The sequence below is a fragment of the Lygodium microphyllum genome, chromosome 25 (assembly GCF_053477565.2).
Source record: "Lygodium microphyllum isolate KBCC chromosome 25, Lygodium_microphyllum_v1.1.10, whole genome shotgun sequence".
NCBI classification, from domain to species: domain Eukaryota; kingdom Viridiplantae; phylum Streptophyta; class Polypodiopsida; order Schizaeales; family Lygodiaceae; genus Lygodium; species Lygodium microphyllum.
In genome coordinates, this window is record NC_141159.1 from 56,706,498 (window position 1) to 56,733,128 (window position 26,631).

Here is a 26,631-nt window from a genome sequence, read left to right on the forward strand (position 1 = left end):
AAAGCAAATGGCACAATCGTCTAGTAACCTCGAGCAGATCATTCAGCGAGTGCCAAGTCCACCCAAGAGTCCTAGATCTCTTACGCCCTCTTCTCCCAAACAGACACAGGAAGCACTATAGCAGTTGTCAAGGGCGACTGCTCAATTCCAATCTCTATCTCCATTTAAGCTTCCAAACGTCAAAGAGGTGGGACATGATGCCATCTGTAGCTCTCGACCCAAGGATATGCCTGAGCCAGCTAATGCGACTAGATCAGCTCATGTTCGATCTACACAGATGAGTGCTCAAAGGCCAACAAAAGACACAACCACTTCTAATCGCCCTAGGGACTTGACACCGCAATCCACCAAGGGTAGCCAGCCCACTAAACTAGCTGCTACTACTTCCAATCAGGGACCACAGCAGTCACAGCCCTTGGCTGTGACAATACCCTATGTGGAACGTGTCCTTAGTGGTTTACCTGTGGAGGAGGTGTCGCAACCAAATCCCTCGACAACTCCAGCACCTTCAAAGTGCCTAAAGCCTAGGCTGGAGGAGTTAAACACAAGGGAGTTGGCTGAAGGGCTAGACTCTCCGAAAAGGGAGGCAATTGTGCTCTCACAACCTAGCGAGGCTGTTCCGCAGGCCACAACTAGGTCCCATGAGGACACACTAGAGAAGGGAAATGCTAAGGCTCAACCAAGCACATCAGCGGTCAACCTAGCCCAAGGTCCTGAGCCATTAGATGCACCTGCACTGACCAAGAAAAAGAGGAGAAAACAACGAAAACAACAACAGTTGCAGGTGGTTTTGGACCCCAAGAACATTGAGACGAAGAGCGCCGAAGAGCCGATGAATAAAGCCTCAAGTCCATCCACCAATGAACTCATTGATGCCTCTCCGAATAGCGGTGAAACCCTAGACACATCCGTGTGTTCTGAGAAACCAAAGCAACCGTTGCCATCAACAGTTGCTTGCAACACTCTATCCACTGACAATAGAACTCATATTGATCAATCAAGAGTGGATACAACGCTGTCACAACAGGGTGACAAATCTATACCAGTCACATCCGAGAAGAACCATGACGAAATAACGATAAAACCTCAGGAGAAACGTGAGAACCCCAAGAGCATAAGAAATCCTAGCGTTGACCAATCTTGCTCATCTAGGCCTGAGCCCCCAGCCATGCTAAAGCCTAAGGAAACTCTTAGAACTTTGCATGAGATAGCAACCGAGCAAGCCCTCGTTGAACATAGAAATGTCGCAGAATGCTTAACTGAGTTGGAGGCTAAGCTCAAAGTGGTCGCACGTGTCTATGTCCTTGCGGACGTGGGCACGATCCCCAAGGAGCAGCTTGGAGAGTACTTGACCTTTCCTCTATCATGGGAAGAACAAGAACATCTTAACGGGCACTACAATAGGCTCCTGCATAACCAGATGCGACTCATCCCTGACGAGGAGGCTGACGAACTACGCTTAACCGTCACGTTCAATGAAGTGCTCTGTCGACCAAATATCGTAGACATAGAGCTACTAAAGCGACTGTCAGCAGGCCAGAGTCAATTTGAGCAGCGTTGGTGCGAAAGCCGCGTTGTAATGGCCAAACTAGGAGCTCAGATCATGACGGTCTCAGAAGAGCGATTGGCCAAATGGCGGTCTCAAAGAGACCCAACCTACGTGGCACCAACTTCCCTTCGGGTGCTCACTGACATTCGGGATACAGACTTAGCTGGGACTAGGCTACAGGGCCCTTTGATTGATAAGGTTCTCACCGAGGAGGAGTTACATATTGCCAGTAGACTCGGTCAAGGTTCCATGCTACTCGACGTGGCAAAATATCTATCAGTATTAAGTTAGCTGCCACGAATACTAGATGCATGTGCCACGCTCCGGTACAACCCCGAGTTCTACACTTGGTTCTTATCCTCGTGATGTGACATGGATTCATAGATATGTATATAAATAAACACTGATTTTTGTGTCACCTTGTATAAACAATATCAACACACACAAGTAATGATAGTCAAGCGCAGGGAGAAGAGTTGGTTCTAACAGGCTAACCTCCTCAAGTCCTCTTCTCATCACACATTTAAAAGCCGTGTGACCATTCCCACCCCAAGTGAAAGGCATGCAACCCACATTACCGCCATAGGAGGCCTTGACCAACAACACTGATGTTGTAGACAGGGTGCAGTCCCTTTCTATACACCTTCTTCCCGTTTTGGTCTATCCTTCCGAGGATGTGCCCTATCCCACTCCATGACAACCAGTCCACACAACTTAGAATAAGCCAATATTGGCTAAGTGCTGAAGGCAAAACGAACATCATCATGGGGGCCATCCCGTTACGACAAAACACTGCATGCCTCACCCCTCCCCTTCTTGTCGCATGCGCTTGATAAACCACACTAAAATCCCTTCCATGCAAACAGTTGTATCCTATATCCAGGTCTGACCCTTGGATTGCCTCTTGCAGGCTTCCCTTTGTGGCGGAACGCATGGAGAATCATGGAGAGCTAGCATGCAAAGATGCTCTTCGCAAAAGACAGGAGCATGTGGCACGCGCCCCTCCACCAGAGCGCTATGTGCCCACCATCAAGAGGTATGCCAAGAAGCGAGGCCCTAAGCGACATTGCCCAGGGCGAAGGCCGAAGAATCCTCGAGTCAAGAAAGTCGAGACTCGAAATGCGCAACAGGTGGCAACACTAGTGGTACGCACTCCCAGCTCCCGCTCGGACCCCAGATGCTCGAAGGCAGAAAGGGCAGCTCGGGAAAGAGAAGAATTTAATGAGTTATTTAAAGATATTCTAGAGACGGTAGCGGGCCAGGATTACACCATTCATGTCCCGGCCGACATGTTCCCTGCTCACCCCCACGGGAGTCCCACACCAGCAGAGCCCCAATCACCCGGCCACCCAGACTCGCCCTGCCTCGTACAAATCGAGTAGCCCATAATGCATAAGGGGCTTATCAAATGATAACTGGCCAGGACTTTTGGTTTTTAAATGGTTAAGTGCTCCCGACTTGTTAAGTGTTGACATGTTCCTGACTTGTATGAACTTATCATATAGCAAAAGAAAAAGCTAATCAAGCGCAGGTGATAAATGTCTAGTCAACACCATAGAATTCAAATAAGTGATGTCTCCTTGCATTGCACTGGTTTATTATAGTTGCGGCATACACAATGCATATGCTCTCATGAAGCGACAAGTGGATGCAGGATAATACAGGTCCTTGTGCGAAAATGTTCAATGCCCAAATCACCGCAACACCCACAACCCCACAACGAGCTGCGGCAAAGCCACACTGCCGAAAGCACCCTTGCCAACCGCCCACATTGCATGGCCCACAAAACATTCCTGGGCCACGCCCCCTTCCAGGGTCAATGATGCCAGGAGGCATATTCCACGGTGGATTCCGTGAGGTTTTACGGTAGATTCCGTAAACTTAGATGACCGGGGCTCATACACAAAGAGGATTCTTTGTGCGAGAAGTTGATGGGGACGCCTGTCCTTTTCGGGCGTTTCATTAATTTAGTGTGTACGTGGGTGATTCCATAGTGGGTGATTCCACATAATGCATATTAAATTAATAAACGTTTATGAGTTTAGAGTGCGCACTCGTAATAAATTAAGGTTAGGTTATTTCTAACCAGTTGATTTATTTATGTAGCTGAAGACTGCTAGGTATTCACTTTTGTCGGTTTAATTGTATTATTCTACTAACGATTGTGAATGCTTCAGTTGATGTGTAGAGATAGCAGCAGTGGCGGAGGAAAGCATTGGAGTCTAGCGAGTATTCGACTTTTGGACTATATTTTGATAGGCGCCACACCTATATTTTGTTATGTCTATAGAGACATCGATTATTGATTATTATTTTGTATGCGCCTATGCGCACGGATATGTTATTTCTATTTGGACATTGAGATTGGGCGTGCCAGACTCTATGGGCACCGTCCATTAGCTTTATTTTCCTATTTTTGTAGAAAGCAAACTCAAAAGCTAAAAGCTTGTCATATTTTTGTAAATTGGGCTATTATTGAGCATGAAGATTGAAATATACATAAAATACATGCTTTGTGAAGCGCTCATACAAGGCATGGGGGAGATTGAACCCAATTTGTCTCTTGCTTCTTGTCTGCATGCTTTTACATTGTTTTTTGTGCAAAAAGGTAGAGTTCATTGTTCTTGGGGACCTTCCGGGATTCACTACGTGAGCGTACTGCGTCCGATCTGCGCACCAGTGGTATCAGAGCGGAGCTGAGATCAAGAGCTTCCAATCGCTACCAATCTCGGGCGAAGGCGGAGCTCCAGGAACGATCGGGCTCTACAGTCAATCTCATCGCGAACCGTCGATACAGGCAGACTTCTGGCGATCAAGAACCCCTGTTTCTACTGTCAGATCGCGAAGGACCAGGCTCTGCAGGCAGAGGACCACGCATACACCTCCTTCATCAAGTCGTTGAAAACCAGAGATAAGCTTCATTAATTTTATCATTACTTCTTTGAAAAAGCTTAAGAGAAAGCTTAAGAAGCTTAATAAGCTTCAACAATTCACATCGAGGTCTCAGAAGACCCTTCCGAAAATTCCGCGCGAACAAAAAAACGGACCCCCCCCTCACGAAATTGACAACAACTGACATTAAGCTATTAAGCTTAATTTCCTTAAGTTAAGCCAAGCTCTGCAAATCACACAGGACAAGAAAGTCCACAAACTTCAGGTCTTGCACTGCAAAAGTCAAGTTCAGCAAGTCAATTGAAATCAAGTTCTGTAAGTTCTGCAAGTCGGCCTAAGTTCAGCAAGTCAACAACTCTGTAAGTCTGCTAAGTCTGCAACTCTGCAAGTCAGAACTGACTAGTGCTCAAAACTCCTAGAAGACTTGTTCCTATGCAAAAACTCTGAACTGGAAAGTTGTTCGTGGCAAGGTGTTCTACCTATCTACAGGTCCGCTGAAGTATTTTCAGCAAACGAAGACGGAAATATTGCAGATTTTCAGAAAATTGACAAAGAAATACCCAAAAATACATAGCCTTGTAACCCCGAATTTGAGCTACGCTCATCCCGCTAACCTGATTTTGAGTGAGAAAGGTTTATTGAGTTTTACAGGATGACTACCCCACATATGGATGATCCTATGGCTGAAGAAGACTTACTTGAGCCTGCCATAGAACAAAAGCTGGATCTAATCATGCTACAATTGGAAGAAGAGCGAAGGGCTAGGCAAGCATTGCAAGCGCAATTGACAAAATTACAAAGAGCATCCACCGACAAAGAAGAACCACAAGCTGAAGATTTGATTCGACGTACCATCGACGCCACTCTTGAAGTACAAACCATTCGCAAGGAATCCAAGATAAGTAAACGAAGTTTCAAGTTTCGCACTTTCAATGGCATACGAGAAGGAAAGACTGTTTTATCATTCATTAGCCAGTTTGATGACTATTTCCATGAGGAAACTTATCCCGAAAAAGATAAAATCAAGTGTGTTACTAATCATCTGATAGAGAGAGCATCACTTTGGTGGACTGTAGTACGCAAGAGCATAGAATGTCCTGCTACTTGGGAAGATTTCAAGAAGAAGTTCATGCAGAATTTCCTTTCACCGCAATTTCATGAGAAGGCTATCAAGCAATGGGATTTACTTCAACAACGGGATCGTGAGCCTATTCCACAGTATACAGAGCGTTTTTGAAATGCACTCCTACAGCTACGCATGCTTGAAGACGTACCAGAGATGACACATAAGCGGAAGTATATGTCTGGACTTCTTGGACATTACTACGCTGAAGTGAACATGTTCAAGCCTGCTACCCTTGAAGACACTATCTCACTAGCTCACGATACTGAAGATAAGTTACGCGGAAGAGACAGACGACCACAGCAATTCCAAGCCAACGGTAATTATGGATCTAAACAATTCAATTCCAATTTTAGAAGGTTTAATCCAGGTCGTTTCTTATCACCATCTTTCCACAAGAATTGGCCTAAACCACCTGCATTACCCTCCAATGTCAATCCAAATCCTAAGCCTATTCCACAAGCAAATCCAAATATACCCAGACTTCCAGCCATTGCAAATAATGTAACCAAAGCCAAGCCAATAGTATGCTATAAGTGTCACCAGCCAGGGCATCTCGCAACAAATTGTCATTCAAAGAAGCCATCAACACATATCAACTATCTTGGAGCCATGGACGAAGACGAGCATGAGGATATGCCAGATTTCACTGAAGATGAGGATGATACTACTACTACTTCCGACACTTTACCAGGTATGCCTACTCCACATTCATTGTTGACTATGAAATGTATGGTGCATGGAAAGGAAAGAACTATCTTGCATGATGACGGTAGTACCCATGACTTTATTTCAGCAAAATTGGTAAAGGAATTGAAATTGCATACAGTACCTACGCATTATCGCATAAAAGCTGCATTTTTAGGCACTAGGTACAATGGCACACAAGAAGTACAAAATTTAGAGATTCAAATTGGTTCATATATTGAAAGAAGAAATTTCTTAGTTGTCCCATTACAGTCAAGCGACATTATTTTAGGAATGCCTTGGAGACACCAGCATAATCCAAATATAGATTATTCCACACACACAATGAATATTAATTTTAAAGGAAAATCTATTACATTATATGGTATGCATGCATCTCATATTTTTCCACTGCTTTCGCATACTCAAGCAAAACGTGCACTACGCAAGAATACTAAATCATATCTCATTTGGGTGAATGAATTGTATGCAAAGGAAAATCATATGCACCCTAGGCATAAGGAATTTCTTGCATATTTTAAGGACTGTTTTGCAGAAGACCTACCACCAGGTTTACCACCTTCATGTCCAGAAGACCATAAGATTGATTTAATTCCTGGCACACAATCACCTTGCAAAGCACCATATAGACACAATCAAATAGAGCAAAAAGAAATCCAGAGTCAAGTTGAAGAATTACTAAATAGAGGCTTAATTCGACCTAGCAGTTCCCCATTTGGTGCACCTGTACTCTTAGTCAAGAAAAAGAATAATACCTATCGTATGTGTATTGACTACCGAGCATTAAATAAGATCACTGTAAAGAATAGGTATCCTATACCTAGAGTTGATGACCTTATGGACAAACTGCAAGGATCTTCTATATTTAGTAAAATTGACCTTAAGTCTGGATATCATCAGGTGAGACTAGATAGATCCGACATATTTAAGACCGCATTCAGAACACAGTTTGGCCATTACGAATTCTTAGTCATGCCATTCGGATTGACTAATGCACCTGCTACTTTCAGTAGAATGATGAACCGTATCTTTCTGAAATATCAGTATTGTGTGATTGTTTTCTTTGATGATATTTTGGTGTTCAGTCAAAGTAAAAAAGAGCATTATGAGCATTTATCATTAGTTTTTCAATTACTGAAAGAAAATCAATTGTTTGCAAATCCTAAAAAGAGTGAATTCTTTAAGACAGAAATAGAATATTTAGGTCATATTGTATCAAAAGAAGGAATTAAAGTTGATCCTAAGAAAATTGATGTAATATTGCATTGGCTTGTTCCCAAAAATGTACATGAATTACGCTCATTCCTTGGTCTTGCTAGTTTCTATAGGAAGTTTGTACGTAATTTTTCATTACTTGCTTTACCATTAACAAAACTTCTTAAGAAAGGAATTGTTTATCAATGGACTGAAATCAGCAGAAATCCTTTGATTTACTGAAACATGCATTAACCAATGCCCCTATTCTACAATTGCCTGACTTTAACAGACCATTATTTCTAGTTGTGACCGATGCTAGCGGATCAGGAATAGGAGCCGTACTAATGCAAGACAACCATCCAATAGCATATTCTAGTTCTAAGTTGAAACCCTCTGAGCTCAAATATTCCACTTATGACAAAGAACTATTAGCAGTTGTACAAGCATTAAAACAGTGGAAGCATTATTTAATGGGTTCAGAATTCATGATAAAGACTGACCAGCAAAGCATTAGACATCTACTTAGCCAACCCCAAATTTCTGACCGTCATATCAAATGGGCTTCCTTCATTCAAAGTTTTCATCCTATCATTCAATACCAACCTGGAAAAGAAAATGTAGTTGCTGATGCATTGAGTAGAAGACCTGCAATTCATAATATTTCTGTCCTATCTTTTGATTCTTTGATTGCTATGAAAGATACATATCACCAGGATATTACTTTTCATTCTGATTGGCAAAAATTAGTTCAAAATAATTTCATTCCTGTTGATTCATTGTCCTATAATGATGGATTTATGTTTTTTGAAAAGAGACTGTGTGTTACTATTCCATTCCGATCTTTTGTTTTGAATGAAATTCATTGTCCCCCATATCAAGGTCATAGAGTTATCATATCTACATTACGCATGTTAACTGAAGATTTTTATTGGCCGCATATGGATGCAAATGTATCTAATTTCGTTTCTGAATGTTTGATTTGTCAAATAATAAAGAGACATCATGGTAAACAGTATGGATTATTAATGCCTTTGTCTATTCCATCTAAACCTTGGGAACATATATCTATGGATTTCATTACTAGTTTACCAAATACTAAATCTAACCATGACATGATTTGGACAATTGTAGATAGATTTAGTAAGCAAGCATATCTCATTGCATGTAAGAAAACTTTAACAGCATCACAAGCAGCACAGTTATTTTTGAAAACTGTTTTTACTAACCATGGATTGCCAAAAGTGATTATTTCAGATCGTGATTCTAGATTTTGTAACAATTTTTGGATCACACTGTTTGCAAATCTAGGCACAAAGATTGATTTCTCATCTGCATTTCATCCAGAAACAAATGGACAAACAGAAGCCACAAATAGCACCATTTTAGATCTTTTACGTGCATATACTATCTCTAAACCTCAGACATGGGATACTCATTTGCATTTATTACAGTTTGCATATAACAATACACCGCACACATCTACAAAGAAAGCACCTTTTGAAGTTATTTATGGATATAGATTATCTACACCTGTTGCATCTTTGTCTAATAGAATTCAGAGTGCTGATGATATTGCTACTATGCATAACAGTATTTTTGATGAGGTTAAAGATATGATTGCTAAAGCCCAACAATCATATACCAAACAAGCCAACAAGAAAAGACAAGCTATGAATTTCAAAGTTGATGATTATATTTGGCTTAGAATAGAAAAGCGTAGACTGCAAAGTGTAGATAGACATCCAGTTGTTAAATTAGCTCCTAGATTCTATGGACCATTTAGAATCATTCATAAGATTAATGATAATGCATTCAAGTTAGAATTGCCATCTCATTGGAAAATTCATAATACATTTCATATTAGTTTATTGAGACCATTTAGAGGCCAATTACCTATCCACCCTGTTTATGAAAACCCACCTTTATTAGAGTCTGGCATATTCCACGGTGGATTCCGTGAGGTTTTACGGTGGATTCCGTAAACTTAGATGACCGGGGCTCATACACAAAGAGGATTCTTTGTGCGAGAAGTTGATGGGGACGCCTGTCCTTTTCGGGCGTTTCATTAATTTAGTGTGCACGTGGGTGATTCCATAGCGGGTGATTCCGCAAAATGCATATTAAATTAATAAACGTTTATGAGTTTAGAGTACGCACTCGTAATAAATTAAGGTTAGGTTATTTCTAACCAGTTGATTTATTTATGTAGCTGAAGACTGCTAGGTATTCACTTTTGTCGGTTTAATTGTATTATTCTACTAACGATTGTGAATGCTTCAGTTGATGTGTAGAGATAGCAGCAGTGGCAGAGGAAAGCATTGGAGTCTAGCGAGTATTCGACTTTTGGACTATATTTTGATAGGAGCCACGCCTATATTTTGTTATGTCTATAGAGACATCGATTATTGATTATTATTTTGTATGCGCCTATGCGCACGGATATGTTATTTCTATTTGGACATTGAGATTGGGCGTGCCAGACTCTATGGGCACCGTCCATTAGCTTTATTTTCCTATTTTTGTAGAAAGCAAACTCAAAAGCTAAAAGCTTGTCATATTTTTGTAAATTGGGCTATTATTGAGCATGAAGATTGAAATATACATAAAATACATGCTTTGTGAAGCGCTCACACAAGGCATGGGGGAGATTGAACCCAATTTGTCTCTTGCTTCTTGTTGTGCATGCTTTTACATTGTTTTTTGTGCAAAAAGGTAGAGTTCATTGTTCTTGGGGACCTTCCGGGATTCACTACGTGAGCATACTGCGTCCGATCTGTGCACCAGTCAAGCTCTATAGTTGGCTCACGGCAGTCGTTACCTCAACTGTACCCACATCGCATGTGCCGCAAGGAGGGTTGCAATATCTCAAGTGTATCTCCCCCTTTCGCCAATTGCTTCTCTAATGATGCTAGGGCACCATCATCATTGTACTATTCATTTTCTGAGCCTTTGAAGCTTGACATTTTCCAACCCATTGAAAGGCTTATAGCCTCAACATATTGTAATGGTTGTACTCAGGCAAAAAAAAAAAAAAAAGAGAGAGAGGAAAAAAAAGAAAAAAGAAAAGGAAAAAAAAAACGAAAAGAAAATAAAAGAAAAGAAAAGAATGGAAAGATAAGAAGCACCCACGATCACAGCACAGCACCTAGGGGTCCTCAAATTAGGTACGTCTGGTGACCTTGGTCGACCGGCTTCGTCCCTAGTCCCCTAGCCCCCTACAATCACCCACAATTGTTCAGGGCACATCAAGGGCAGGACATACCTGGGGAGCTTGTCTCGCCTAGGGTTAGACCTGTCACCCTGACCCACTTGCACAATTTTCTTTTGCACTCTGCCTTAGTACCATTGCAATCAGTGGTGATAAGCACCGCACGATTGGCCATGAAAAGTACACCGTACTCACCAAGCAAGTCCAATAGTTTCCAGCTACTAAAAGTGCGATGTCCCTGTATTCAATTATGCTCCGTCGTGCAGTCACAATGCAAAGGATGTCTCATATACCTTCACGTGTACTTCTTCTCAACACGGACAACTTTGCTTCATCCACACATTGTTATGAGAAACTAGCCCACGGTCTTCTAACTACGTAATATCTAAGTATGCACGAGCACTTACATAATATATGCACCAAAGTATATGCATAGTTTGGGTCCTCAAGTACAGGACAATACTCTCAACTTACTTAGAGTTCAACCTGTCTCCCAAACTAATCAAATATGTCTTGTGCACGATAAGGAGACTCGCACTACCCCTTAAGGAGAGACCACATGTGAGGTTTTCCAATTGCAGGTATAAGGTGTTGTTCGCTCTTCATCAACACTCAACTTTGAATGCTTGTCCCTTACCATCTGACAAGCCCGCAGAAAGTCATCATGTGCAGAATCCCTAACAAACCAACACTTGTGCTGGCCATCAATGCAATCCCCAACACAGCATAGCCCTACCACCAACTCCAACAACCTTCCACCAGCCACCTGGGCCACCAACAGGACCCAGGACCTTCTGCCACACCACCATCAACAGTCCTCCATGGAAACCATAGGCATCCTTGTCACCCACGTCTTCGGTGCATGCTACAGCCTGCTACCTATGACGGTGAGTGCCATGGGACTGGCACTCGTCTAGGAGGGGGGTAATGTTAACCCCAACACGAAGAAAGCAAAAGGAAGTGGAAAAGACGCAGGGCAAATGTGGAAAAAAGGTAGCCCGACTGAAGAAAGAAAAGGAGAAAAGGCCGAAAGCGCAAGGGCAACCTTAAAAGTCCAAGGCAAAGGCAAAAGGGAAAAGGCGCATTTTTAAATAAAAAAGGCGCACCCTGAAATCTTGTAAAAGAGCGTCGGGCTCTCACCCATGCAATTTGTAAATGTAGATGGGCGGTGGAAAGGAAGCTAGGAAGATAGAAGGATAATGGGAAAAAGGGCCAAGGCTACGACCGGCCATGTAAAAAGGGGAAAAGGGGATGACCGCCCAAAAGGGATTTAGGGTTTTGTATATAAAGTTGAAAAGTGAATGAGAAGCTCATTCTTGTGTGTGGCCAAAAGTAGCTCTCCTCTTCTTCTTCTTCTTCTTCTTGCTTGCTTGAGCTTGTGCTTGAGAGAGGGAGTGTGAGAGTGTGAGGGAGTGAGTGTGTGAGGGTGAGGGACCGAGGAGGAGAAGCTCTCCATCTTCTCCTCTCTTCTTCTCTTCTCTTCTCTTCTCTTGTCTTGCTCCCGGCAATGGAGCTTGGAGCTTGGAGCTTGGAGCTTGAGGATGGAGCTTGCTTGAAGCTTGCACTTGGATCGTGGAGCTACCGGAGTGTGCGGGAGAGGAGGTAACTTGAACGGCACGGAGGTAAGCTCACTACACCCGTAGATATGGATGGCGCGTCGGCTATGTGAGAGGTAGCCATTAGTGCTCGGCTTGGAACGCTTGAAACAATAAGCGGTCCGAGGGTCTTGGCGGTCGAGTGAAAGCTCCCATAACAAGTAATGGGATGGTGTTTTGGCAGGCATAAACCTATCTTGGAGGAACTGGCAGACTAACTTCCAAAGAGGATCAGTGATCATGGAAAAAGTTACTCCTGAAGTGTTGATCACTTTCTTGACATCCAGAATTTCCTTGGTCTGCTTCTGTAACAGCTTGAAAATCTCATTGTTGGAGAATAATTATCTAGCTGTAACAATGGACAGTCCTTTATAGGGAAGAGACAAAGCCTTCCCTAACCCTTGGGGTGTCAATACCATGGAAGCACCATGAAATAGGCCCGACTTCTTACTGTATAATGCAAGGAACTCATCACACAGGAATGGATCATCTGGAATCAATGGGAATGAAGCAGCCATGAAAGTCGCAAGTCCTGCTTTCGCTATAGGCTCAAAAGCCAGTAGGGAAGAATAATCCCTACTGACCAGCGGGACATACTGGATAGGAGGAGGAGCGTGAGGTGCCATTCAGATGGAAAACACACACACCACAACACAAACAATCACAAAGAATGCCTGCAAAACAACCAAAGGGTTATAAAAGAAATCAATCCAAAGAAGGACACACATACATACGTAGCTAACCAATTTACCACCCCAAACAACCCACATCCTAGAAAAAATTTGGCATGACCTCTACACATATGCGACCAAAAACTTCATACGATGTAACAAACAGGTACCCAAAACCCCGTATCAGGCAAGAAATAAAGAAAAACTACAAACCGTGCCCATAATCGTAACACATAAACAAACCATAATACCATAAAAATGTAAATCATGACCTAACCATAACCTTGACCGACAATTTCAACTAAAAGGACTTTACACGCCCATCCCACGAAGCGTGTTTATTAAAAGGGAAAAAAAGTGTAGTGAGGGGGAATTGTTTTAATGAAGGGTTCATTTTAAGAAATTATTAACAATGGGTGACATTTTATTAGGTTATAAACCTTAATAAGAAAACGGATGTTCCTTCTTAAAATCTTAATTACAATTTATTAGGGTGAAACGGTGCTTAAACGAAACCCAAACTATGATTCCCAGACTTTGCTCTCTAAATGCAAATTCATTAATTAAAAATTAATAGTGATATGGAGCACTTTTTTGCCAACAAATGCTTTTTTGTGATGGCTAGTTCATTTTTATTAAAAATTAAGGTACCTCTTAAGCGCACGTAGCACGTGCAAAGTGAATGGCTGGTTGATTTTAAATTTATTAGAAACTGTGTATTTAGCGCGAATGCACATGGAAAAGGTGGGTGAATATAGTTCCTTTTAGCAATTAATTGTGGTTAAGGGATAATAAAAATAAATAAAGCTCACAAAATAAATATTTGGTAGGGTTGTGTATGCAATAAACTAAAGGCGCACAGAGTAGTCCCCCAAAGATAAGGAATCCAGTCAAACAAAAACAAACACCACTGTTGACTGAAAAAAATAAAGCACCTTAGTGTTTTTGTTGATTTTTATCTCATTTTTATTTTTTTGTATTTTGTTTATTTATGGTTTTTTTTCATTTTTATTTTAGGTGTGTTTTTTTGTGTATATTGTTTGGTTTGGTTTATTTTTTTGTTATTTTTTATTGTTGTTTTTTTAATAATTAAATCAGAATATATGACACATAAATATGTTATGAAGTGTAAGAGTAAAATTTCAGCCATCTAGCAAGTATAAAAAATGTGTGTTAATTCATCCATGACTTTCCAACTGATTTTTAAAATTTAAAATGAATTTTTATAAAGTGAAGTATTAAATTTAGAGTTTTTGGCTTCAAATAATATTTTGCCATTTATGGAAATATTTTTAATTGGAAAATTATTAGCAAAAAGAGAAAGGGGGTTTATGAAAAAATTTGGATTAGATATTGTCATGTGAGAATAGGTTGAAATGTATCATCTTCCCATATATTTAACGTAGCCTATGCTTTTTAGGCAATGCAATTTTAAAGGAAGTCACCTTATGATACTAACAATATAACTGAAATTGTATAGTGTTTTCTAGTATTGGTTAAAGTTTTTTCCTGCAGGGCGTCATTCCTCTGCTCTTGAAGCAGCATTTATGTGGATAGGTGCTTGGAGGCCCACATCAGCTATAACACTCGTGTACTCAAAAATGGGTATTGATGTGCAGAAGCATAATGGTTGCATAAGCCATGATGATGTGACATGCCTGTTGTCAAAGACACAGTTAGCTTCAATGGATGCTTTGCAGCATTACATGCACCAGGCAGAGATGGAGACTACTCATAATAAAGCTATTGGAGGCATCACAAACATAGCGGTCATCATCCAAGCCCATCCATGGTGGCCCGGGGCGGCGGGGGGGTTTGGCCCTCCAAGAAACGTGCCATAGATGAAAGGATGATTCTCCTCACTCCGCAGGTCGACGTGTGACGGATTGGCTGCTGATGGCGAGCTAGGTGAGTTTTACACTTACTCTCTCTGCCTGTGCCATCATCATCCAAGCCCATCCATGGTGGCCCGGGGTGGTGGGGGCGGCCGGGGGGGTTGGCCCTCCAGGAAACGTGCCATAGATGAAAGGATGATTCTCCTCACTCCGTAGGTCGGCGTGTGACGGATTGGCCGCTGATGGCGAGCTCGGTGAGTGTTACACTTACTCTCTCTACCTGTGCCGTCATCATCCAAGCCCATCCATGGTGGCCTGGGGTGGTGGGGGCGCTAGCTAGCATATCTCTTTGCAGGGTTGAGTTGCTCACCAAGGCCTTGTAAAGCTCTTTGCTTCGGATTTCGCTTATGAACACAGTGGAGACCACTTGTTCACTAGGTTATTCTATAGGTTGGGATTCTCTTAAAGAGACCCTACACGTGGGTGATGTGGTCTCGAATATCCTCCTTGTCCTTTTGACTAACGTTCATCAACCTAACAATGAGGTTGTCAGAGTATCCCACCTCGGAGAATCTCTTGATGAAGAGACTCTTGAGGTTATTGAAGTCATTGCATTTGACATTGTATACACTAGTATACCATCCATCCTTTGTCTCCTAAGAAAAGTCTGAAAGCTTGTGTGTATTGAGCAAGGTTTGTGAGGCTATTAGCCTTGCATAATTGCTCAAACTTCTCCACAAATCTATACGGGTAATTGTGTTAGAAGATAGGCATAGGAACCCACCGTAAGCAAGGGTGTATGAGGGAAGATGGATGTGAATAGCCTAAAGGACAGGGGAAACCCCAACCCTAGCCAAGTAGAGGCTATATAAATAGCATATGGGTCACTATCAAGTGTGAGATAGAGTGTACCCAAGTTGTACCTTGAGCAACTTAGTAAACAAGATTTTGTTCTTGTACTTTGAGCTCCTATCTCCCTCTTGTGCACACTTTTTTCTTGCTGCAACTAGGATCTTTCACATGGTATCAGAGCCTCCTCTGATCTCTTTAGCTTCCTCAAACCTCAGCCCCACTAAGTGCACAAGAAAATCTTCATTTCCCTCACCTTGGACCTTCAAACTCCATAGCTTGACCCCCTGACCTTGGAGGACCTAGAGAAGCCAAAGGAGAGCATTTCAGCTCCTAGCTTCAACTGATAACTTATTCCCCAACACAAGGCACTTCGTCATGGCACATTAGATGCAAGGATTGGTCGACGTGAAGGGCAGCCTTGCTCAGATCCTGAAAACGGTGCAGTTTTGGGCAGCGTAACATTTCCAGGCATGGCATGGTCAACAAGCGGCGCAATCTCCTTGGCCACCATAGAACTTTTAAAGCCCCCCTAGTGAGCTATCTCCCTCTAAGAGGGTTTGCTGAAATTCTTCTTGTATTGGCTGAAATCAACCAAACCCTAACTATCAATTTCCTAGCAGCCATAGCTAGGAAGCTTCAAGCTTTTTGATCCTTCAAATTTTTCAATGTTTGAGCACTAACAATGATTCTAATCATTGATTAATCCTCTTCAAAGTGAACTGAAGGTCTGAAAGCTCCATTTCAATGCTCTTACACTCGATGGATCCATTTAATTTAGCAAACACTTCACATCTTGCATCTCAAGTGGCATAAAACTTGAGATGAGTGCTTGTAAGCACTAAAGCACATTGCTCAATCATTTTGCTATTGGTATTTACTCAATCTAAGTTTTTCATTTGAAAATTAAAACCATTAAGTGCTCTAATTCATTTTGTAAGGCTATGTGTACAACTATAAACACATAAACCATCCTATCCTAAACTTGTGTTGCTTGCTGAATATCATGTGTGGTTTCTTTCAAATATTTTGGTCAATGAAATCAGAGAGATGAGTGTCATTGTACTCTCCTCGGAGTCATCAGCAACCAGTGTTGAAATCATAGACCATCCTTGTCCAACACAAGGTTCATCTACTAAACCATACCACAAAGAGGAACCAGAAGTCCAGTATAGGTTCACATTGTTGAAGCCTAAAAATACCATTAAACCTTGGAAGAAGATTGCATATAAGAAAGGACCATCAAAGTCATATTTTGAAGTACTACATATGTATGATTTTCAGCCTTTCTCTTCATTGTAATTTTGAATATCAATTGTTTGTAAGGGTGTCCTTGATTTGCTTCCGCATTCATTGGCAAGTTTGTAAGGGACTAGATATTGCCATTGTCTTAGCAAGTGGTAAGAGCTTCCCAATGGCCACAACATATGCTAATGTCTGCCCTCAAATTCGTAAATTCGATGGCAAATATTTCCACCCATGGCAGGTACTTATCAAGTACAAGATGATGGAGAGAGGGTATTGGCCTCTCATTCAAGGCACTAGAGCCATAAACTCTAAAAATCTAGTTGATGTAGAGGATGTCCAAGGTGCCCAAGCAATCATCATGTTACACTTAGATGAGTTCTTGATTCATCATGTTGATCAACTAAATACTGCTAAAGAAAAATGGGATGAGCTTGAAAAGCTCTATGGAGCCATTGGTAAAAATACTAAAATCTTCCTTAAAATTGAATTCTTTAGCTTGGAATATAAATCAAGAGAAGAATTGGAAAAATTCATTTCTCACATGAAGGGTCTCATGGCACAACTTGCCTCAATACAAGGTCCAATCCATGAAGAGGATGCTATTGCTATTCTCCTAAAAGTTGTAAAAAAGGTGTTTCCTACCCTAGTAACCACTCTTACCAACATTCCAAATCCTATCTTGGCAAGTACCATCCACTCCTGTTTGGATGAAGAAAAGAGGAACCACAAAGAAGGCAGCACCAGTCAGGCATCTTCAACTTCCCGTGATCAAGTTTTGGTACATACAATTCTCACTAAATGCTCTTTTTGTAAGAAAAAAGGGCATATTGTAAACAAATGTTGAAAGAAGTATCCTAAAAAAATGAAATGTAACAAATACAAGAAGATATGGCATATCACTAGTAAATGCCCCAACATTCCTGAAGTACCCAAAGAACTAATGGCCAACTATGCCTCCGAATTTTTTGAGTCTCTAAAACATCTACCTATAAACACTCTTGTAGCCTAATCTATAAAGACATCCCATTTGTTTTGGGGGGGGGGGGGGGGGGGGGGACATTTTACATGCTTTATAATCCAATGCCACCCTGGCATTAAGGGGGGGTGTTAGAAGATAGGCATAGGAACCCACCATAAGCAAGGGTGTATGAGGGAAGATGGGTGTGAATAGCCTGAAGGATAGGGGAAACCCTAACCCTAGCCAAGCAGAGGCTATATAAATATCCTATGGGTCACTATCAAAGTGTGAGATAAAGTGTACCCAAGTTGTACCTTGAGCAACTTAGTAAACAAGATTTTGTTCTTATAGTTTGAGCTCCTATCTCCCTCTTGTGCACACTTTTTTCTTGCTGCAACTCTGATCTTTCACAAATTGTTAGAATTCAGGGTGATTCCCCCGATTCTACTAGCAATGTAGTCGCTAGGGTTGCTCCGCACTGCTTGCTCCGTAGTTGTGTTGTCTAATAGTCGCTTCATGAGAAGCTCGCTTACCATAAGATCAGCCTCTAAAGCTCTCTCCCTCTCAGCATTTGGACATATCCTAGTTCTATTGGCGAGAGCTAAGACATGTCGGATCTCGCACATTTCTATGTCTTGTCTCAGCTTTTGATCCCATTGCTTTCAATTGTAGGTAGCCATGCTTTGTAGCACTTTCCTTGCCAACCTTCTCTTCTCCTCTAGATTGCCTATGATGAACTCAATTAGTCTATTGTGATGCTCCATTTTGGTTTGTAGGTCATACCGAGTCATCAACTGTTGGGAATTCTCCCAAGTCAAGCTTGGTGCTAGTTCCTAACATGTTGTTGACTTCTTGAGCCACTAGGGTGTTGATCAATTTGACCAAGTTGGTACAGTTATGTCCCTAATCATGCCTATCATTGTCGCTCTCTAGGTAGCTTGATGATTCAAGTCTCTCAGTATTCAATGATTGGGATCCGTGGCCACTATTCAATGTCTGGGAGTCTCCTCCTCTACTAGTGGGTTCGTTTAGCTTATCTTATATTGCATGAATTCCTTATTATTTTAAAATTTTCTTAATGTTATGTGCACTCAAATGCTAGTGGAGTGCTCCTCAGTGTACACTGTGAGAAATTGGGCTTTCAACTTTTTTGGTGCACTCCAAGTGTTTATGTGACGAAATGTGTGAATTCAATCACAATCAATGCATATCACACTCCCTTTAATCAATTTTAGCTTACTACTAGCTCTTTCGTGCAGTTGTGGTGACCACTTGCACTGGTCCACTCTAGGTCCTTGATATACGCTTGAAGCATGATCTAAAGGATAGTGGGTTCAAGTTTTCCATCCAGATCTCTATTGGGATATGGTCAATGACCCTAGTTGCTCTTGCACTGTCGGGTCTCAACTCTCAAGTCAATCGACTCTATTGCCCCTTTCACTCACCTAGGGATCTATTGGAGTGTCCTACAGCTAGGGATTGACCTCTATAGTGTCTAGTGAAGTCAAAGTTTGTCAAAATTTGATGTTCAGTTTTCCCATCTAATTTTTAGGTTTTTCATTTGATTCCTAGAATCGATTGTCCGATTAATATGGTCTATCTGATTCCAGAGTAGTCAAAGATTTATCCAATTGGATGATCTAATTGTGTCCGATTTTTAAAATCAAACGACTTGGAGGCAATCAAACAGTCTGGCCGTCCAAACGTAGCAGTGAAAACAGGTGCAAACTCAATGAAAATCTATTGTATCACGCTTGATGCTTCCTTTTAGTCTATGGAAATGTTGAGAGTAGAAAAAGACTAAATTTTGACTGATTTTTGTTGTTTTTGAGGTCTGAATGATGGCTTTTTTATGGATTTAGAGTAATGTATGGTTGTTAATGGAAGTTTTTAAGAGTGTTTTGGATGATATTGATTATGTTTTGGAAGATCATGATGATTTTTAGTGGAAATATGAAGCTATGTGATGTTCTGATAGGTTCTGTTGAGGTTCTGATTGGTTCTGTATACCTTCTGTATAGCTTCTGCTTTGTTCTGATTTTCTTCTGTATGAAGCATGGATTGATGATTGATGAAGGTTGAAATATTTTGAAGGTTTATTGAATAGTTTTTTATAGTTTGGAATGGTTTTATTATGAATTATGAGGGTTTGATGTTCTCTGATGACCTTTTGTAACCCTCTGTAGAGCCTCTGTCTTTGCTCTATCTCTGTTTTATATCTACTCTGGTCCTGTTTTGTATTGTTCTGTAGATCTTCTGTAAGTGTTCTGTAGAATATATGTGTGACTTTGGGAAAGTTTTCTAACTTTTGGAAAGGATGAATCTAAATTCAAAAGAGCTAAAAAAAATGAAAGAAGCAGCTCTACTGAAGATTGAAGAGAAAACTGAAGTGACAGTGACAGTAGTGAGCTGTGAAGAGACACTGTAGTGGCTCTGGTGCCTCTTCATATCAAACATACCTCTTGGGAGGTGCATCCAAGACCTAAGAAGGATTATTTAGAGTTATTATTAGATTATTGTAGTGAGGAGATGATATACTATAGAGAGAGAGAGAGAGAGAGAGAGAGCCAGAGATAATCAATTCTATCAAAACAGTGTAATTGTATATGAGAGATTGAAAGAAAGAACTATGAAGACATTGAAGATGAATACTATGTGATTGATTTCCATTCAAAAATGGTGTATTCCTTTGTGTTCATTTTTCTATTTATGGATTCTATGAAGATGTTGAAGATTATGATTGATTCTATCAAATTCGTGGGAGATATCTACTATGATGCTGCGTGAAGATTTGTTGTTTTCTGTGTTTTGGTAATCAAAAGAATGAAATAAAAGCTTTTTGATGTTACAATATAGATTTTCTTGCAATAGAATCCCCTTTTCCTTGGTGTTCCGCTTGGGGCTCCATGTTTTTGGTGCGCAGTTGGGGAAACTTGCCATCAACAAGCATCAGAAGAGGCTGAAAATGAAGGAAATGGTATTGCCAAGAAGAGAAGAATTCAATAGATGTTTGCAAAGTTCCTTCTTCCATTGAAGAGTTGGAGATTCTCATTATCAAATCCACTTTCCACAAGAAGTCCATCCCACAATGGCAGAAACATATTACCATCATGATGCATGCTCTATGTGGTGGACTGTTTCCTCTCCCTATTGAAGCAGCAGAAACTTGCATCTTCGTGGCAAATTGTTTGGGAACAAACTGAAGAGAAAAAACAGAGAGAATGAACATCCATGGAAGATTTAGTATTCATTGAGAAGTTTTTAGACATCATCAAGTGGGATATTGTGAGGAAGCTTCAGGAGTCGTGGTTTGTGGAGGTTCACGAAAACAAGAAGGAAAAGAGTTGGAATTTGTTCGTGGATGCTCAACAGCAAGATACGTGGGATGCTTGGTGCACTGTCAATCTTTTGTTTGTCTAATTAGCAACCCACTAGAAGTTGGTAGACAGAATGTTTTTCACAACATACACTATTGAAACCCTCACAAGCTACCATTATTATGATGGCACAACAACGATCCTAAGAAGAATGAGTTTTGATACTTTCATAATGGAATATCTCCCCCTCTGTAGTGGTTTGAAAGCTGAATTTAGAGATGTTGAAAAGAGGGAAGTAGAAGAGATGTTGGCCAGAGAATCCTTTAGAGATTGAAGCCCTCTCTGATACTATCCTATTGAATACAGACCAACTGGTTGGAGCCAACCCCCTGATGAATGACGCAATCAAGAGGCAAGCGTTAGAATGAGTCCAAAGGTACGTGAGAAGAGAGAAGGAAAAAATCAAAGCTGAGAACGAGCTTGCAGCAAAAGATTCCTTTGATGCCCTGAAAGCACTCTTTACAGAAGTCCCCATGGCAACTCAATGTCCCCTTCCTAGTCAAATTCATCCTGGAAATATTGATGACATGCCAGCAAATGTAGTCCCATTGCCAGTTTTTAAGGGAGAGTACAATGAAGACCCTGATTTTCATGTAGCAGAATTCATGGTACCATGTGTGGCTAACAATGCCAAAACCCCTGAGCATTGGTCAGTAATATTCCCCGCCACTTTCAAGGGTGCGGCGTTTCAGTGGTATGAGAGACAACCAGCAGGAACTTTTGGCACATGGGACAACCTAAAGTTGGCCTTCCTCACTAAATTCAGGCATGAAGGTTTTGAAGAGCAGATGTGAGAGGAGTTCATGGTCCTCTGGAGAAAGAGTAGAAGATTATGTCTCGCGAATGGAATCCATCCTAAAGAGATGGACTAACCATCATTTGGACGAAGGTATTCAAAAAGGAGTGTTTCTCATAGGCCTACAACCAGAAGTTTGCAAGTTTGTGGAATTGAGAAGACCAGTCAATCTGCAAGCTGCAGTGGAAGGTGCAAGATTGTATGACGAAGTTGAAGCAAGGTTGTCAATGACTCCAGGAAGAGGAGTCTTACCTCCTCCCATGCCAAGAATAGTATACCCATCAAATGCAGTCCTAGGGACAGTTCCCTACCCCTATCCCTAGATGCAAATAGTGCCACAGTATAATGCGCCTAATCCACTGTGGTCGCCACAGACGACAGTGCCTCAAATGATGGTTCAACCACAATAACACTGGCCTCAAATAGTTCCTCCAATGGCGACTCAACAATAGAGGAACCCTGCCAACTAGAATCAACAACCCCATGTCTCAGCAAGAGCTCTGAATCAGAGCTAGAACAGAGAACCCTCTGGATCAACCCAACCAATGTATGTAGTAATTACAGAAGCTTCACAAAACCCTATTATAAGCACTTCAGGAGGTGAAAATCAGAAGGACTATTTATTGAACTCAATTGCAAGTATCAAGAAAGAGCTTATGGATGTGATTATAGAGCAGCTACAGATGCTGAAGGTGAATACCGCTAATATATCCACTCCTACGGGAGCTGGAAGAGATGTGATGTGCTCTAATACATGGTGTGGAAAGTATCATCAAGCGGGACATTTAGCCATTGAATGTACCCAAAAACCAACCATTCCTGGGGCCTTATGTTCCTATTGTTTGCGGAAGAACCATACATAGGATATTTTCTCTCTGAAAGAGATGTATGAATGAAGACAGAAGGATGAAAATGCAAGATTCAACTTGCTAAAGTCCAAAATGACAACACAAGATATTGGACCAAAGTCTAGAGAATTTGGTCCAAGGAGATTTCCCTCTCAAAGTTACAGAGGACGATAGTCTGGTGGCGGTGGTCAGAGATCAGAGGTGGAATGTTACAAGTGTGGAGAAAAGGGTCATATCTCCCCGAATTGTCCAAACGCTAGATGATCTGTGGATTACAAGTCCTTATGCAGCCGATGCAAAGGAGAAGGCCACACTGCAAAGGACTGTCCAAGTCCAGCCCCTGTCAAGGCCAATGCTACTGATAGCCAATAGAAGGCACAAGAGCCTGCCTCCAATTTGGTAGAGTTGGAAGTTTTCGCTGTCACACGTGCAAAGAAGAAGGGACCAGCTATGCAAGAAGAGAACAGCTCTCCTTCCAAGACTGTGAAGTTCAACCTCTCAACAGAGGAATAGAGCAGTACAGAATAGAATAGTATAGTACAAAGCATTGTAGTGCCACAGAGCGTCACAGAGACAGTCCCAGAAACAGGACCAGATGTCCAAGAGATAGACGATGCAGAAGAACCTCCAGAAACAATGGAAGTGCCAATGCTGCAATTACTAGAAGAAAAAGGAAAGATGAAAATGGGTGTAGCCCCATTCCCCAGCCGGCTGGAGAAGCCTGTGGATCCTATCAAAGATTATGACTTGGTCAAAGACCTAGACACTTTTAAACCTAACTTAACATTCCGTTAGTTGCTGATGTTGTCTCCCAACTGCGGAAAGAAATTCAAAAGCATCTTGACAAGAAGACATGGACTAAGGATCGCTCCTTCAACATCGACCAAGACCAATAAGGCCCCGGAGCCTATAAAAGAAGTTGATGTGGCTAACGCCTTCCTAGATCCTGGAACCCCAGAGATTAGTGTATGGATAGAAGGGTGCTTTATTTCAGATGCATTGATTGATGGAGGCTCATCGGTAAACATAAGGACGGATGTGACAATGAAGGACTTAGGGTTACAAGGAATTCAACCTACATAGTGGCTTATCAGATTGGCAGACAAAAGCAGAATTAAACCATTGGGCATCCTCCCATACATAAAAACAACCCTTGCAGGAAGAGACTATTGGCTGACATATTTGGTGGTCAAACCAAATTCTTATGGGACCTCATACCCTATGCTGTTGGGAAGACTTTGGCTTTTTGAAGCAAGAGCCAAGATGGACTGGTTCAAATGAACCCTAACCCTAGGCAGAGGACCCAACAAAGTGGTATTAAAGTTGTATGGATCGCAAAAAGGCAATGGATCCACATCCATTGAAGTCATAACTGACTCCTCCAACGAGGTAATAGATGGTACATCAGAAGACAAAGAGGCTGTTAAACAAATCTTTCCCAATAGAATAGAGGCAATGTCCCTAACAGTGAGCACTATAAGCTAACTACCAAGGGAAGCAAAGTCCTTGTCCATGGGAGAATACCTCCTGCCTCAACTAGAATTAACTTTTGAAATCGCCTCTGACAGTGAAATAGAAGCATGGATGTACTGTTCTCCCTGTTACATGATAGTCATAGAGACAGAACAAAGACAGAACAGATACAGAGCAGTAATAGATACAGAGATAGTAACAGAAGCAGTAATAGAGACAGAACAGATATAGAGCAGAGATAGAACTAGAGACAATCACAGAGATAGTGATTGTAACGGAAACAGAAGCAAAAGCAGAAGTAGATGCAGATACAGAAGATCTGTTCTTCTCTTATAGAGCCTCTAGAGGAAGAGGATGAAAATGATGAGGAAGAAAACAAAGCATGTTATGAAAGTGCAAATGAAGAATTTCCTCTGATAGTGGATGATCTTGTTGATGTCCCTACAAAAACCTTAGAGGCCGAAGATCTTAGGGTGCTGGATGGAATGACCATGGTTCCATTTAGGTTGACCAGTGGACCACAAAGTATGCAGAATCTGTATAAGCAATGGATTAAAAGCATAAAAATTAAGTTCACCAGTGACTCTTGTTGCCCTGACCGTTCAGCCTAGAGAAAATATGATGATGATACCCCTTGTCAACAGAAGATAGAGCCATCAAAGCCACGGATTCTAGAAGGTCCGTGCTATGTGACATTCCTAGACGCATCCTCAGAAAATGAATCCCTAAGTCCAGAAGAAATTACCACTCACACAGAAGCAAACAAAGCTCTGATACCCTTCCGGCAACCTCAACAGACAAATGAGTCATATGTTCAGAAGGAGGACACTGGTTCTAGTGGAATATCAGACGATGACACTACTCTCTTGAAAGAGTCAGACCTTTATCCAAAAGCCATCCATGGGACATTTATCTGCGAGGTGGAAGGTGAAAGACAAGTAACATTCCTGGATACTAATGGTACCAAACGTCACTTGAAAGTGGGCCTCAATCTTCCGGAAGAAGAAGTAGTGGTCCTGCGAGACTTATTAAAGGAGAACTTAGATGTGTTTGCTTGGTCGTACAAAGACCTAAAGGAGATTGATCCCACAGTATGCCAACATCACATTGACCTAGAGCCTGATGCCAAACCTGTAAGGCAAAGACAAAGATGTACGAATCCTAATTATTCTGCTCTGGTGAAGGCTGAATTATTGAAACTTCTTGAAGTCGAGTTCATTTATCCCGTGGCTAATAGTGAATGGGTTTTGCTCATTGTGGTTGTACCCAAGAAGAACGGGAAACTTTGAATATGTGTGGACTTTTGAAATCTCAATTCGAAGACGAAGAAAAATCATTTCCCTATCCCTTTTACAGACCAACTGTTGGACACAGTGACAGGCCATGAGCTGTATTCCCTCTTGGATGGATTCAATGGATATAACCAAGTCCAAATTGCAGAAGAGGACCAATCCAAAACAACATTCACCATAGAGTGGGGGATCTATGCCTATAGAGTGATGCCATTTGGGCTCTGTAATGCTCCTGCCACCTTCCAACGAGTAATGATGGCTACCTTCCAAAATCATTTGCATGATTTCATTGAGGTGTATCTTGATGACTTTTGCGTCTATAGTTTGATCCATGAGCACTGGGGACACCTAGAGCAATGTTTTGACAGATGTCGAGATTATGGGATTTCTCTCAACCCCGACAAATGTGTCTTTGGCACCTCATTAGGAGTTCTTCTGGGTCATATTGTCTCCTCACAAGGAATTGCAACAGACCCAATGAAGATTGAGAAGATTACCGCCTTAACAGCACCAACAAACCTCAAGCAATTGAGAGGATTTCTTGGCCATGTGGGTTACTACAGAAGATTTATTGCACATTTTGCAACCAAGGCAGCCACTCTGCACAAGCTCCTAAGGAAAGATGCAGATTTCCTTTGGACTGATGACTGTGAAGAAGCCTTTAATACCCTAAAGCAGTGCCTTATCAAAGCACCTATCTTACAGCCTCCTGACTGGACGAAGGAGTTCCATGTGCACACAGATGCATCAATTGAAGGGCTAGGTGCTATCCTATGTCAAAAGGGCCCCTCTAAATTAGATCAACCAATTTATTATGCAAGCCGAAACGTCAGTGATAGGGAACGGAACTATACAGTGACAGAGCTTGAATGTTTAGCAATGGTGTTTGCACTGGAGAAGTTTCGACACTATCTACTGTCAACGCATTTCAAGTTCTATGTGGATCATGAAGCCCTATCCTTCCTAATGAAAAAAGCAGATGTTAAAGGACGATTGATGAGATGGTTGCTAC